The sequence below is a fragment of the Rutidosis leptorrhynchoides genome, chromosome 2, assembly GCF_046630445.1.
Source record: "Rutidosis leptorrhynchoides isolate AG116_Rl617_1_P2 chromosome 2, CSIRO_AGI_Rlap_v1, whole genome shotgun sequence".
NCBI classification, from domain to species: domain Eukaryota; kingdom Viridiplantae; phylum Streptophyta; class Magnoliopsida; order Asterales; family Asteraceae; genus Rutidosis; species Rutidosis leptorrhynchoides.
In genome coordinates, this window is record NC_092334.1 from 136997181 (window position 1) to 137011518 (window position 14338).

Here is a 14338-nt window from a genome sequence, read left to right on the forward strand (position 1 = left end):
AACCTTAAATGCTGCTCATGCTCTTGCTCATTTTTGGAATAGATGAGAATATCATCAATGAAAACGATAACAAACTTATCTAGATACGGACTACAAACTCGATTCATAAGGTCCATGAATACAGCTGACGCATTCGTCAATCCAAACGGCATGACCAAAAATTCGTAATGACCGTAGCGTGTTCGGAAAGCAGTTTTCGGAATATCTTCTTATTTAACGCGTAGTTGATGATAGCCCGATCTTAGGTCGATTTTCGAATAAACACATGATCCTTGCAGTTGATCAAATAAGTCGTCAATTCTCGGTAGTGGATACCGATTCTTGATAGTTAACTTATTTAATTCACGGTAATCTATACACATTCGGAAGGATCCATCTTGCTTCTTGACAAATAAAATCGGAGCTCCCCACGGTGAAGTGCTCGGTCGAATGAAATCACGGTCTAGTAATTCTTGTAATTGGCTTTGTAACTCTTTCATCTCAGATGGTGCAAGTCTGTATGGAGCACGAGCCACTGGTGCAGCTCCTGGTACTAGATCTATTTGAAATTCTACAGATCTAAATGGAGGTAATCCCGGCAACTCTTCCGGAAAGACTTCAGGAAAATCTCTTGCCACAGGCACGTCGTTGATGCACTTCTCTTTTTCTTTCGTTTCGACTTTATTAACATGTGCTAGGATAGCATAGCACCCTTTCTTCAAGCACTTTTGAGCTTTCAAACAGCTAATGAGTTTTAACTTTGAGTTACCCTTCTCTCCATAAATCATTACCGGCGTTTTATCCTTACGAGGAATGCGAATTGCCTTCTTGGCACACACAACTTCAGCTCCTATTTTGGACATCCAGTCCATGCCGACTATTACATCAAAATTTCCTAATTCTACGGGTATCAAATCAATTTTAAACGTTTCTCTGGCTAAATTTATTTTACAATCACGGCAAATTTTATCGGCTTTAATTAGTTTACCATTAGCTAACTCAATCATGTACTTAGCATCTAGAGGTAATGATGAACAATTCAATTTAGCGTAAAAGTCTCTACACATATAACTTCTATCGACACCAGTATCAAATATAATAGATGCTGATAAGTTATTAATGGTAAACGTACCCGTAACAAGCTCCGGGTCTTCACACGCCTCTCTAGCATTAATAATAAATGCTCTTCCACGTGCAGGTCCGTAATTCTTCTCTGGATTCGGGCACTGGCTCTTATAATGACCCTGTTTCCCACACCCATAACAAGTAAGAGTGGCCAAGGTAGTTCTATTTGCATTGGTGGCAGGAGTCTTGGTGTCATTGGTAATTGTAACGGGAACCCTACAATCTTCAGTAAGATGACCCCTTCGATTACAATTGTTGCATACCACATTACAATAACCAGAGTGATGTTTGTGGCATCTGTTACATAAAGGATTCTGTCCCTTGTAACCTGAGCTTGAACCACTACCCGCACCTTGCGTGGTTTCTTGTTTCTTGCTGGATTGTTGATGATTACCTTCCCACTTTCTTTTGTTTTTCGATGTCTTGACATCGGTGTTCTTATCCAGAATAATCTGGTCCATCAACTCGTTTGCCATGGTGATGGCTTCGTGAATAGTCTTGGGTTTTGATGCTGTAACGTTTGCCTTGACATTTTTAGGCAAACCATCTTTGTACAGTTCTATCTTCCATTCTTCGGTTGGTACCAATTCGGGACATAGCAAAGCTAATTCCATGAATCGCTGATTGTAGTTGATGAGTTCAGTACCAACAACTTTTAGTCTTCGTAATTCAGCTTCCAACTTTCTAACCTCGTTCCTTGGACAATACTCGTTGATTAGCATTGTTTTGAATTCTTCCCATGGAGTATCATAAGCTACATCTCCTCCTACGGCCTTCACATAGTTTTTACACCACGTGAGTGCACTATCTTGTAGGGTGCACGATGCATACTTGGTCATGTCCTTCTCAATACAACCACTGATTTTAAACACAGACTCAATCTTTTCGATCCACCGGGTTAAACCGACCGGTCCTTCTATTCCACTGAATGATGAGGGCTTGCAACCTTAAAAAGTTTTGTAGGTGCATCCCACACTAGGATTTGGGTTAACTGTAGCACCTCTTGCAGCCTCGACCCATAACATTTTGTCGTTCACTCGCTGATTGATGAGTTCCTCGATTTCTTGTTCTGTCATTCGGTTCAATCGCGCCATAATCTTCAATAAGAATGAAAAAAAAAAAATTATTCACATGGAATATTATAGATGTAGTGTGTATTTACAGCACATCGTAGCTTATTAATAATATGAACCAGTTATTATTATAAAAGCCTTTTCTTCTTATTAGCGTTTTATAATTATATCTAGGGTAGTACCTACCCGTTAAAGTTCATACTTAATAGCTTAGTACGAAAATCAATTACTACCACCCAAATAATACTCAACCATGGAAAATTATTGCATTTCACACTTCACTATTTTACATATGCTTATCTTACATCAAACATTAAGCAAACCACACTAGTAATATTATACAAAACGTTATATGATCCCATGGTTTAAAACAACAGCGCATCATTTAACCCAAAACGTTTGTGTTCAAAGAAATCGCTTAAAGGTTATCCTGGATGTCTCCCTGCGTTTTGGCTGAGGGACCGAAGAACTGGATGTCGGGATAGAACTAATAGGAATAGCGGGAATAGGGGTGGAAGTGTCTGGTGGAGTTGGTGCCACAACATCCTCACTAAACTCGGGATTTGGATTTTCCAATTCAGTAGCCTTTCGTTTCTTTCCTCATTCGAACTTGTCTTTCGTAATTTCCTGTATTTCTTCCTCCTCAGGATCACTTTCCAGTTCCTCTTCAATTGATTCATCCGGAAATTGTGAGTCTTCCCCAAAGGTGTCGTTTTCATCATCGGATAGGTTAATGACTGGAACACTATCTGAGGATTCTGGTTCGGAGTCACTGAATGTGATAACAAGTTCTAAGCCAGACATCTATCACATAACAACTAGCACGTTAGTACCACATATTATTTACCTATTAATTTTTAACCAACAAGGATAAGCAATAGTTTTTGAAATCAAACATGGTCAAAATCCAGACTCACTAATGCATCCTAACAAACTCGATTAGACACACTAATGCAAATTTTCTAGTTCTCTAAGACCAACGCTTTGATACCACCTGAAGCGTCCCGTTCATATCGAATATAAACGTCACGTACTTATTGGTGTCATTGCAAGGTATTGACCTCTATATGTGACATTTTTCAAAATCTGCATACGTTTTTAAAATACAAACCATAACCTTTATTATAATCAAAGGTTCAAACAGCATAATAATGATTATCGTTTAGCGATAATATTAGTTTTACAAACTTTACATTTGATAATAACAATATGATTTCCAACATATTTCACATTACAAATCTTCCGATATGCAGTTTTATTTTTGACACAAATATGCATACTCCAAATCCTGCTTAAATTCGGCATAATGCAGCGGAAGCTTTTAATTATTACCTGAGAATAAACATACTTAAAACGTCAACATAAAGTTGGTGAGATATAGGTTTAATGCTAGTAGCGTTATAAATAGAGACCACAAGATTTAATATACATAAACATTTTAATAAAAATATTCTAAGTGGTTGAGCACTTGATAACCATACTTAACATTTAATCAACGTTGCATATTCCCTTTATTATGAAATCTCACTACACCGTACCAAGTGTAGTCACCGAAACGAAGTACTGTGCAACCGTTGAATACTGGTCGTCCAGTCCGGTTGGGGTTGTCAGGCCCGATAGATCTATCAATAGGATTCGCGTTTACAATACCGCATGTAAATAGTTGTTACCAAGTTACAGGGAAGTATGCCAGTGGTACAACTCAACGTAGAATATATATTTTTAATCACTTGTGTCCATAACGTAAATCATAAAATGCATGTATTCTCATCCCGAAATATTTAGAGTTTAAAAGTGGGACTATATACTCACTTTTGCCTTGAAGATATTTAACACGACTTGGTCTCCGATAGATATCACGAACCTAACCATATATATAATATATTAACATATTTTTTTTCAAATAATCGTTACATATATACTTATAATACTTTTAATATCTATTAGTCCGTAGTTAGCAGTCCGATGTTAGTGGTCTACAATTAGTTGCTCAATAAAATAAATAAAGACCCCATCGTGTTCGTATTGATCAGAATTAATCTCGACCCATGGTACCATGTTGTCAAATGACGTGTTGCGTACATAAAGTACCGTGTTGTCAAATGACGTGTTGCGTACAATCATGAGGTCTTATAATTAATCTTCTCGTGTTGTTTACGGGTGGTCCTGAAATATATAAAATCAAATCATAAGTAAATATATATAAAATATCATATTAATTAGGAAAGATATGATTAGTTTAGTTTTACTCCAATTAATTTCGTAGCTAAACTAGCTTCGGATACCCAATTTTGTTTTAGCCGTAGTTTCTTCAATATAACTCTGTTTTTGTTGGTTCAACTTGCCACTTCCTTGGATCGAGTCATTATTTATGAATATGAACTGTAAATACCTTAGTTTGCATTTGAAATCACAGGTTATAGGTCAAACTTTGGTGAATCTTATGAAAGTGATCATTTCTGTCATAAAAACAACATCTAGATGATCATTTTTATAAAAATACTTACACTTTGAGTTATACCATGAGATTTTTAAATATTAACATATTCATAAGAAATATCATTTTTCCAGAATATAAACTTTCAATTCAAAGTTTAAGATGGTTTTTAATTATCCAACCCAAAACAGCCCCCGGTTGCACTCCGTCGACGTAGATTCAATTTTAAGGTATTCTTTGTAAAAACAAGTTGTATCTTGTTAAGTTAGCATATCCTTATGATATATTACAGGTCTTGAAGTGTTTTAAAATTTAAGTTAGAAGGATCTATTTAGTTTGCGAACAAGTTTGAAATCATTCAAACTATGTTCTTGTTGTTAAAATTTTATATCACAAAATAAGATAGCTATATGAATATGAATTGAATAAGATTATGAACAAGGTTACTACCTCAAGTTACTTGGACAAAGTTACTGCAAAAGATAAGAAATAATCTTGGAATCAAAGAGTGGTGGAGTTAGATCAAAAGGTTGGAAGTAAACTTGTATACTTGGAAGGATTATTGAAGTGTTCTTGAAAGGAATTTCTTATGATGATTAAGGCTTGTTTTTGAAGCTAGATCTTCATGGTTACTTGCTGAATTGATGTGAGTTTCTTATGGCTTGTAATTAGATGAGTTAGAGAGTAATTAGAAGTGAGAATGGTGAACTAGAAATGAAATGGGGAGAGCCCTTAAAAACGTGAATGGGGAGACAAGGACAAGATTTTTAGTTTGTTATTTTGTAATAATATCCATGCTAGCTTACAAATCCTAGTTACCTCATATCTAGGGCAGTAATATGGCTGATTAGGATGTTGATTTGATATGTATATACCAATAGTAAATACGTATAGAAGCTGGGTATGATACGGGTACATATACCCTAGATATACGTATAGAAATCTTGAGGAAACGGAACGAGAATTCAAATATAGCTATCTTTTGTGAATATACTTATATTATTTTATGTATATAAGCCCTTTAAAAGTGATTAAATACATATTTATACGATACGTGTATAAGCATTATAGGTTATAAGTATATATATCAAAGAACGTTACGTATAGTTATCGTTTTGAAAACTTAAGTTAGTAGTTTCAAAGTATACTTATAACTCATTGTTATTAGTAGACAATGAGATGTTAAACCATCCTTAGATCATGTTAAATATATATAAATATGTATATATACACAAACGTATAATTATCGTATGTTATGTAGTTAGTGATATCATCGGTCAAATTGGACGGTCAAACGTTGTGTAAAACTCTTTTCAAAAACACAAAACTCAACAATTTGGATTGCTTATCATGTTGGTAAGGTTTAATTTATGTAAATATTAATCTTATAAGTATAGAACGATCAGAAAAATCAGGGTCATTACACTTGAAAACCCCTCAATTAAGAAACAACCGAGAGGATGATCCAACCACACGTTATCAACGGAAAGAAGGATTACGCGTATAGCGATACACCTAGAAACTCTCGAAACTAAAGTCATAGACTAACACGTATCTGTGTCAGCTCCTTTGGTATTTATTACCAAAAATAACTTTACAATCCCTTCTCAAAGTAGTCTGTTTTGTCACAGCTCCAGCAAGTCAACTTCGACTTTTCAGTCGAAATAGTCTTATTATAACTTTGATATATACGTTGCCCTTTCGCCATCGTTACCGAAGAACCTTTTACATTCCACCATATTAATAGTAAACGTATCAACAACTTCATTACCCTTTGACTTAAGCCTCTTCGAAAAATCACTATACTTATTCATTGAAACCCTATCATGTACTCATCTTCATCTTGTAACGATAGTTGCGATACCAAAAAGCATGAATCATTATTCTCAAATTTCGCAGCAATTCTACGCCAAAAGTTATATATACATATAACGTCTATCTCCTAGACTTACATACTTCGAATTTGAAGTTTCTGAAAAACACCCTAAACTGCGAACTAGTTCTCCGAATTTTGGAAAAATGCTGATGAAGCAGCAAAAACTGTAAACGACCTTAACTGTCGAGAGTTTGTTGATAAAGAGTAGTGTGTTGAAAAAGCTCAGAAAATGAGAAAAAATTGGTGCTGAAAAACGGTTGAGCAAACCATGAAAGAGGCTGTGGACAAATCACAAAGACAAAATCTACCTTCAAAGAATCCAAATGATTCTGTGTCTGCTGAAATCGTTAGCAAACACCTTAATCCTTATTCTAAAACTTTGCAGACAAATTTTCCGCATCATCTTTTGATTCCAGATATTTTAAAATCCTAAAACATCATCGAATCTTTCATTATAATTATATTTGATAATTCTGAAGATATTTTCATAACTATTCTTATCTGAAATTATTTATCCCTTCGCACTATCAGTGTTACATCATAAAGGAAACTGTTTAGTTTCTATATTCTGTAAACCTTCGAGTTTAAATTATGAATGTTTTTGAAGTAATGTTGGGAACTGAAGCATGAGTTAGTATAATATAATGACAGTTGATCAACGTGATTATATTACAGTAAGTCACGCTGAGTTTCTAATGGAACGTGATAAAGGTTCACAGATCATACCCTCATCATAAACCATGTTACACAACTCTTTCATTCTATTTAACCTCTAAACTATCAGGAAAATATTTTTCCTGATGATTCGATCTTTTCCGGATATTCTGGTAATTTGACAAATCAAATCGTGCTACTACCTTTCCTTTCTACTTTGTATATTATGATAATTCGAAACTCCATACCTACAAATTCTGGACCATTACTTGCGAAAAGAAAACAAAAACATGAAGCTCCGAAATGGAAAGGGGGTATAAATCGTAGCAAACGGAAAAGATCATTAACTGTAGATGTCAATAATTATGGAAAGACAAATACAAGGAAGGATTATGAAAATCACCACCCCAAGAGCGAAATAGAAGTAAACAGATTCCTCCAGAGGGAGTTGGAAAAGAAGAAAAATATTGTTGCGACAGTTAGGACATATCAAGGATTAGAACTGGATCAAGCATATTGATGAATGTTTTAGAAGTATGAATTGGGGAAGAAAGTATAGAAGATGGGAGATGTAGAAGTAAGGAAATAAAGGGGGTGGATTTATAGTGAAACATCCGACAAAGCAATCGAAATAAATCATTGCATTTAACTAAAGAAGATCCTAATTTCCTTAATTACCGAAGAATCAAATCTTATTACGAAGATTTTCTCCAAATCCCTTGAACTCTGGAAATCAACCTTATCTATGTCAAAAGATATGACGAAACTTTACATTTCTCATTTCACTCTTTTGTGATAACTTCACTCGTACGCTTTACATAAACAAATTGTTTTATCCATATTACTCGTTGATGATAAAACTCTAATTTTCAGCTCGTATGCGTCATGAAAACATACTTATTGTCAGCCATGACCATCCCAATCAAATTTCGGGATGAAATTTCTTTAACATGTAGGTACTGTGACAACCCGGAAATTTCTGACCAAATTTAAACTTTATCTTCATATTATTCCGACACGATAAGCAAAGTTGTTAATTTAAATCTCAAGAATTTTAAACTGTGTTCATACATTCATTTAACCTCGACCAAATTCCAACGATTCACGAACCAGTATATAAATGGATATGATTATATATATATATATATATATATATATATATATATATATATATATATATATATATATATATATATATATATATATATATTATAACTTGAGAATGTTAACAAAGTATTAAACGTATAATACTTTACACGAACATATTTGTTCAATATATTTATCGACAAAATTACAATATGATATCAAATGATTGAGTTATCAAGATTCATTATGATTACGAGTCTCTGTTGTGAGGTCCACTGTGATTTAAGAAATCTATTCTTTTTAACGGTATTCGGAATAATTGGTAAAGTGATTTACAAGAAGGAACTAGACAAGGGTTAGTGGAATTTCCTGTTCGATTTCCTATATAGGTGTTAACTAGTTAACTTTCATATTATTTAGGGTGAAACAGAAATGTTGGGAATATAGATAACTTAGAAAATGAATATCGACAAGTTAAGAAAAATGACGTTTTTTATTAAAGTAATTTCATACGTTTATCTAACCTTCGGACTATATCTTACGCATCACCAGCAAATGGTAATTTAAAAAAACTTGAAAACCTGCTATGAGTTATATACGATTTACTTTTCTAAAACATTTTATGATATAACGATTCCCATTAATTTAATCTTTAAACAAAATGATTCCTAAATATATTTAACTTTAAAAACAAATTATAATATTTATTTTGATTTAGTTTCAAACGTACTAAAACGTTTTTAGTTTAAAAAAAAACTTTATTATTAAAACGTTTTATAAGATAATTTGTTTATGAATTTTGAAGGATTTAATTAACGCTTATATTATAAATTACAAGTATATATATAGTATATCAAAAACGTAAACGTGATACGACATAATATTTTCCTATTATTTAAACGATTATAAATGAACTTTAAAATATAATTACTTTTGAAAAACTAAAATATAATATTGTTAAATAAATATTTCAATCCTATATAATATGTATATATATATATATATATATATATATATATATATATATATATATATATATATATATATATTACAAAGTGATTAAATATAATATTAAGTAGATACAAAATGTTTTGATTAATATTATCATATGTATATATAACGAGACATCGATATATAGAAGCAAATGACCAAAACACTCGAACGTTCAAGTAATATTTCAAGTAATATAGTTTATGGATAATTTAAGTATATTTTTTGATAAAGGTACGAGTCGCGAAACATAAAGTACTAGTTTTCTAAGCGTACGAAAATGCGTTCGATAAACCGGAACCGGGACATTAGTCGAGTGACAACGTATAAGTCATCGGAACTAAATTTACATGTTAACTATGCACGAGAATATAATATAATATATATATAATTATATAAATTAAATATATATATATATAATATAAAACGAGTGTCGGCAGGATAAGATCAAACGAAGAGCAAGCTGACAGCCACCCCATGCGATCGCATGGGAACTGGCTTGCTAAGCTATGAGATCGCATGGCATCCAGATATAGGCCTAGTGCTATAAAGCTCAGTCGAATTCGCGTTTCATTTCACAATTCAATTCCTCTCATCTCTCTCTGCACTCTATATATATTTATATTATTATTATTATTATTATTATTATTATTAAAATTAATATTATTTAGGAGTATTATTATTATTATTATTTATACATAAAATACTAAGATGAGGGTCTGCTCGCATGTTTTCAAAATGGATTTTTCGAGAAGGATAGAGCTAAGGAAATTATGGGTTATAGCTATGGAGGTTATGGGTAGTGTTCGGGGGAATTGCTCGTGAGGTCAACCAAGTGTTTATCATCTCCGTTGTGTTTACGTGCTTTCCTGCAATATTGAACCACAATATTGATACGCGAGCATTCATATCTTATCTTTTATTTACTAATAGTGTATCCCTGACTAGTGCTCGAGTATATATGATTATGCATGCTTGTATGTTTAATTTCGTCGTTATATAGTTTATGTTAAATCACGAATTTAATACATATGCTACTGAGATAAGGTATATGATATGCATGTCGTTGGAAAGCTGGCGAAAAATCAATAACTTTTCATTTAGAAATCATATGGTTTCGATGAACGGATTAAAAGATATGGTCAATTGAATTATTATTAACTTTAGTATTATTATTATTAAAATGATTATTATTATTACTATCGTCGTTATTATCGTCGTTATTATTATAATTATTATTATTATTATCATTATCATTATTAATATAAGTATTATCATTAAAATTGTTATTATTATTATTAATACTATCACTAAGAATATTATTAATATTATTATTATTATTATTATTATTATTATTATTATTATTATTATTATTATTATAATAATTATTAGTATTATCATTAGTATTATTATAATCATTATTATTAGTATCATTATCATTAAAACTAATATTAGTATAATCTAATTATTATGATTACTATTAATTATCATTACTATAAATGCGATATAAAAGAGGACTAAAAGCTATTAAACAAATCGATTATGAAATAATGAGTATAAGTATCATGATGAAATTAAAATATTATAAGATATGATTTAGATAAAAATATCATTTCATTATTTTTTTATTATTATTATTATTATTGAAAGTATCATTAATATTAAAACTATCATTTTATTATCATTTTTAATAAAAATATCATTGTTATTATAAAATATCATAATTATTATCATTTTAGTATTGTTATTATTAAAAATTATCATTTTGAATAGAATTATTATTTTTATAGAAAATATTATTATTATTACAGTTAATATTAAAAAGTATCGTTATTATTAAAAATTATCATGATTAGAATTATCATTTTATTATAATTAATATCATCATTAGTAAAAATAAATATTGTTATTATTATTATTATTAGTATAATAATAATTATTATTATTACAAAAATAATATAACTTTTAATTATTATTATTATTATCAATATTATTTTATCAAATGAATAGGTGATACAAAGATATTTTTACCACACGTAAAATAATTAAATTAATAATACATACCACTATATTTTTATGATATTAATTGAACTTTATAAATTTTGATTACTTAAGATATTTAAAAGTATATTTTTATCATATATAATTTTTAATATAAATTCTTATTTATTAATAAATGACTTGTATTATTTAATCTAATAAAAATATGATAAATATATTTAAATATATAAAACGACTATATTTAAATTATATAATAAACATGTATAGATTTTGGAAGTCATTTTAGGTCAAGTTGATTTTTGTTAACTTCTGCATGATAATCTCGGGCATTAGGATTGTAATACACTACGACTTGACCTAAATTGTTAGACAGATATTGACCAACATATAAATATATATATATACTTAATATAGGTTCGTGAATCCGAGACCAGCCTTGTACTTGTTCAATGCCATCATATATATTTTTACTACAAAATACAGTATTGTGAGTTTCATTACTCCCTTTTTAAATGCTTTTGCAATATATATTTTTGGGACTGAGAATACATGCGCTACTTTTATAAACGTTTGACGGAATAGACACAAGTACTTAAAAACATTCTGTGATTGAGTTACGAATACACCGAATATCACCCCTTTTAGTCTGGTAATCTAAGAATTAGGGAACTGGCCCCTAATTGACGCGAATCCTAAAGATAGATCTATGGGCCTTGAGAAGCTCCAGTCAGAGAATTTGAACTGCTTTAGTACTTCAATTTTAGTATACAACTGCCAGCTTTAAAAGGAATGACCTGTTTGTAAGGTGTACAAAACCGTCATTTTAAAACGAGTGGCCTGTTTGTATGATGTTTGCATGCAGTTTGCGAAATGCCTATATGCGGGAGATATTCTAGATGCATTTTATTAATGTCGATTACCAGGTGTTTATATATAGTATGAATGATTTTTATCTCTATGCAGTTTGCGAAATGCCTGATATGAGATGATGTTTATGAAAAATGGAAATGAAAATCTTGTGGTCTATTAAATTAATGGAAATGATTGTTTATGATAAACTAATGAACTCACCAACCTTTTGGTTGACACTTGAAAGCATGTTTATTCTCAGATTTGAAAGAAATCTTCCGCTGTGCATTTGCTCATTTTAAAGATATTATTTGGAGTCATTCATGGCATATTTTAAAAGACGTTGCATTCAAGTCGTTGAGTTCAATCGGGATTATTATTAAGTAAATTATAGATTAGGTCATTTATAGTTTGGATATTATGAAATGGTATGCATACCTGTCAACTTTCGATGTAATGAAAGGTTGTCTTTTAAAAACGAATGCAATGTTTGTAAAATGTATCATATAGAGGTCAATTACCTCGCAATGTAACCATATGTTATTGTATTCGTCCTTATAGATTAGGACGGGTCACTTCATCACTATCATTAGCAAACAGAACCCGCAAATCATACTCATCGGTATTCCTAGGTGGATCATATGCTAAACCACTTCGAGTGGTGATAGCATTTACGTGCCCATTCTTTGGGTTAGTATCCGTGTTACTCGGTAACTCCCCCGGTTTCCTCTCATTCCTCCGATTAGCAAGCTGACCAATCTATTTCTCTAAATTCTGAATAGCGGCTTGTTGATTTCGAAACATTTGATCATTCTTCTCATTGGCTTGATTAACAGTAGTAACAAGCTGAGTTTGAGATACCATAAGCTTTTCTATCATAGCTTCAAGATTAGATTTTTTCTCTTCAGCTTGGGGCTTTTGAAAGTACCCAGGAGCTTGCTGTTGAAATCCTCCACTAGATCCCGGCTGGAACCTTGAACCCTGATTACCTTGGGGATTATAAGGATTATTGAAATTTCTGTTAAACTGGGCCTGTCCTTGAAACTGATTGTTGTTCTGTTGACTAATAAAAGCAATCTCTTCTTTCTGATTCAGAGTCAATCCCGCATCGCAATCTTTACCCAAATGAAAACCACCACAGAATTCACAACCAACCATCATCCCGTGGATGTCTTTGTCCACCTTTTCTAAGTGTCTTTCAAACTTGTCTAACTTAGCATTACTAGAAGCAAAATCATCATAAGCACCGGCGACTACGACTGAAGAAGAAGAACGACCTAAATCATTATCCTCATGTCACTCGTGAGAATACTCAGCTTGCTTCTCTATGATATCATACACCTCTTCTTCAGTTTTGTTCATGAGACTACCTCCTCTGCTTGATCAATAGTAATACGAGTACTGATGGTACATCCCTTATAAAAGGTTTGTACCTTAGAAAAAGTATCTAACTCGTGTTGAGGACAAGATCGCAATAATCGGCTGAAGCGATTCAAAGCATCATAAAGAGTCTCGTTAGGTTTTTGACGAAACTGAGAAATCTCTTACTGAAGTAGAGTAGCTTTGGACGCAGGAAATTATTTGCTCAAGAACTTTTCCATCAAAGTATACCAATCCTTGATCGTACCTTCAGGTAAACTGTCTAACCAAACTCTAGATTCCCCTTTCAAAGACCATGGGAAAAGCTTCAAATAAATGACATGATCGTGGACATTACTGAACTTGGACAACATACAAATCTGCAGAAAAATACGAATATGCTCGTTAACATCCTCTTGTGGTTCCCCTCCAAACTGACATTTCATCGCAATCATACTGATAATGGGGCCTTTGATCTCAAAATCATGCCTAACTTCTGGAACTCTTATAGCGTGACCCTGACCTACTCGGGAGGCCTTCATCTTTTCCGCCATACTCTGACCTTGTTGTGCCATTTAACCAACTACTGGAAAATTAGGTATAACTGGAAGATCGGGTACAATTCAAGTATTAAGTACCACTGGTGGTGGTTGAACAAGCAGTGATTCCTGAGTTTCAAATACAACTGAATCGGTAAAACTGTCCAAATTAATCACAGGGTTTCTAGTTGATAGTGCAGTGGGAATATTAGTTTCTGAATCCAGCGTGTCAGACTCAGATGATTCGTCCGTAATATGACTCCAAAATACTCTTTCTGGTTCTGGATAAGGCGAATATAACTCTGCGTTTGATGAACGAGTATCTGGAATAAACTACCTGTAAACTGCAAAATCATAACTAACAAACTGA

The 14338-nt window shown here is 32.1% G+C and overlaps 1 non-coding gene across 1 annotated transcript; it reads left to right on the forward strand.

The window, feature by feature from the left end:
- The first annotated feature begins 13519 nt into the window (after positions 1 to 13519).
- On the forward strand, positions 13520 to 13625 carry LOC139895149 (small nucleolar RNA R71). The gene has a single exon (XR_011775614.1). It is a non-coding gene; the product is annotated as a small nucleolar RNA R71 (small nucleolar RNA).
- Positions 13626 to 14338: the final 713 nt, after the last annotated feature.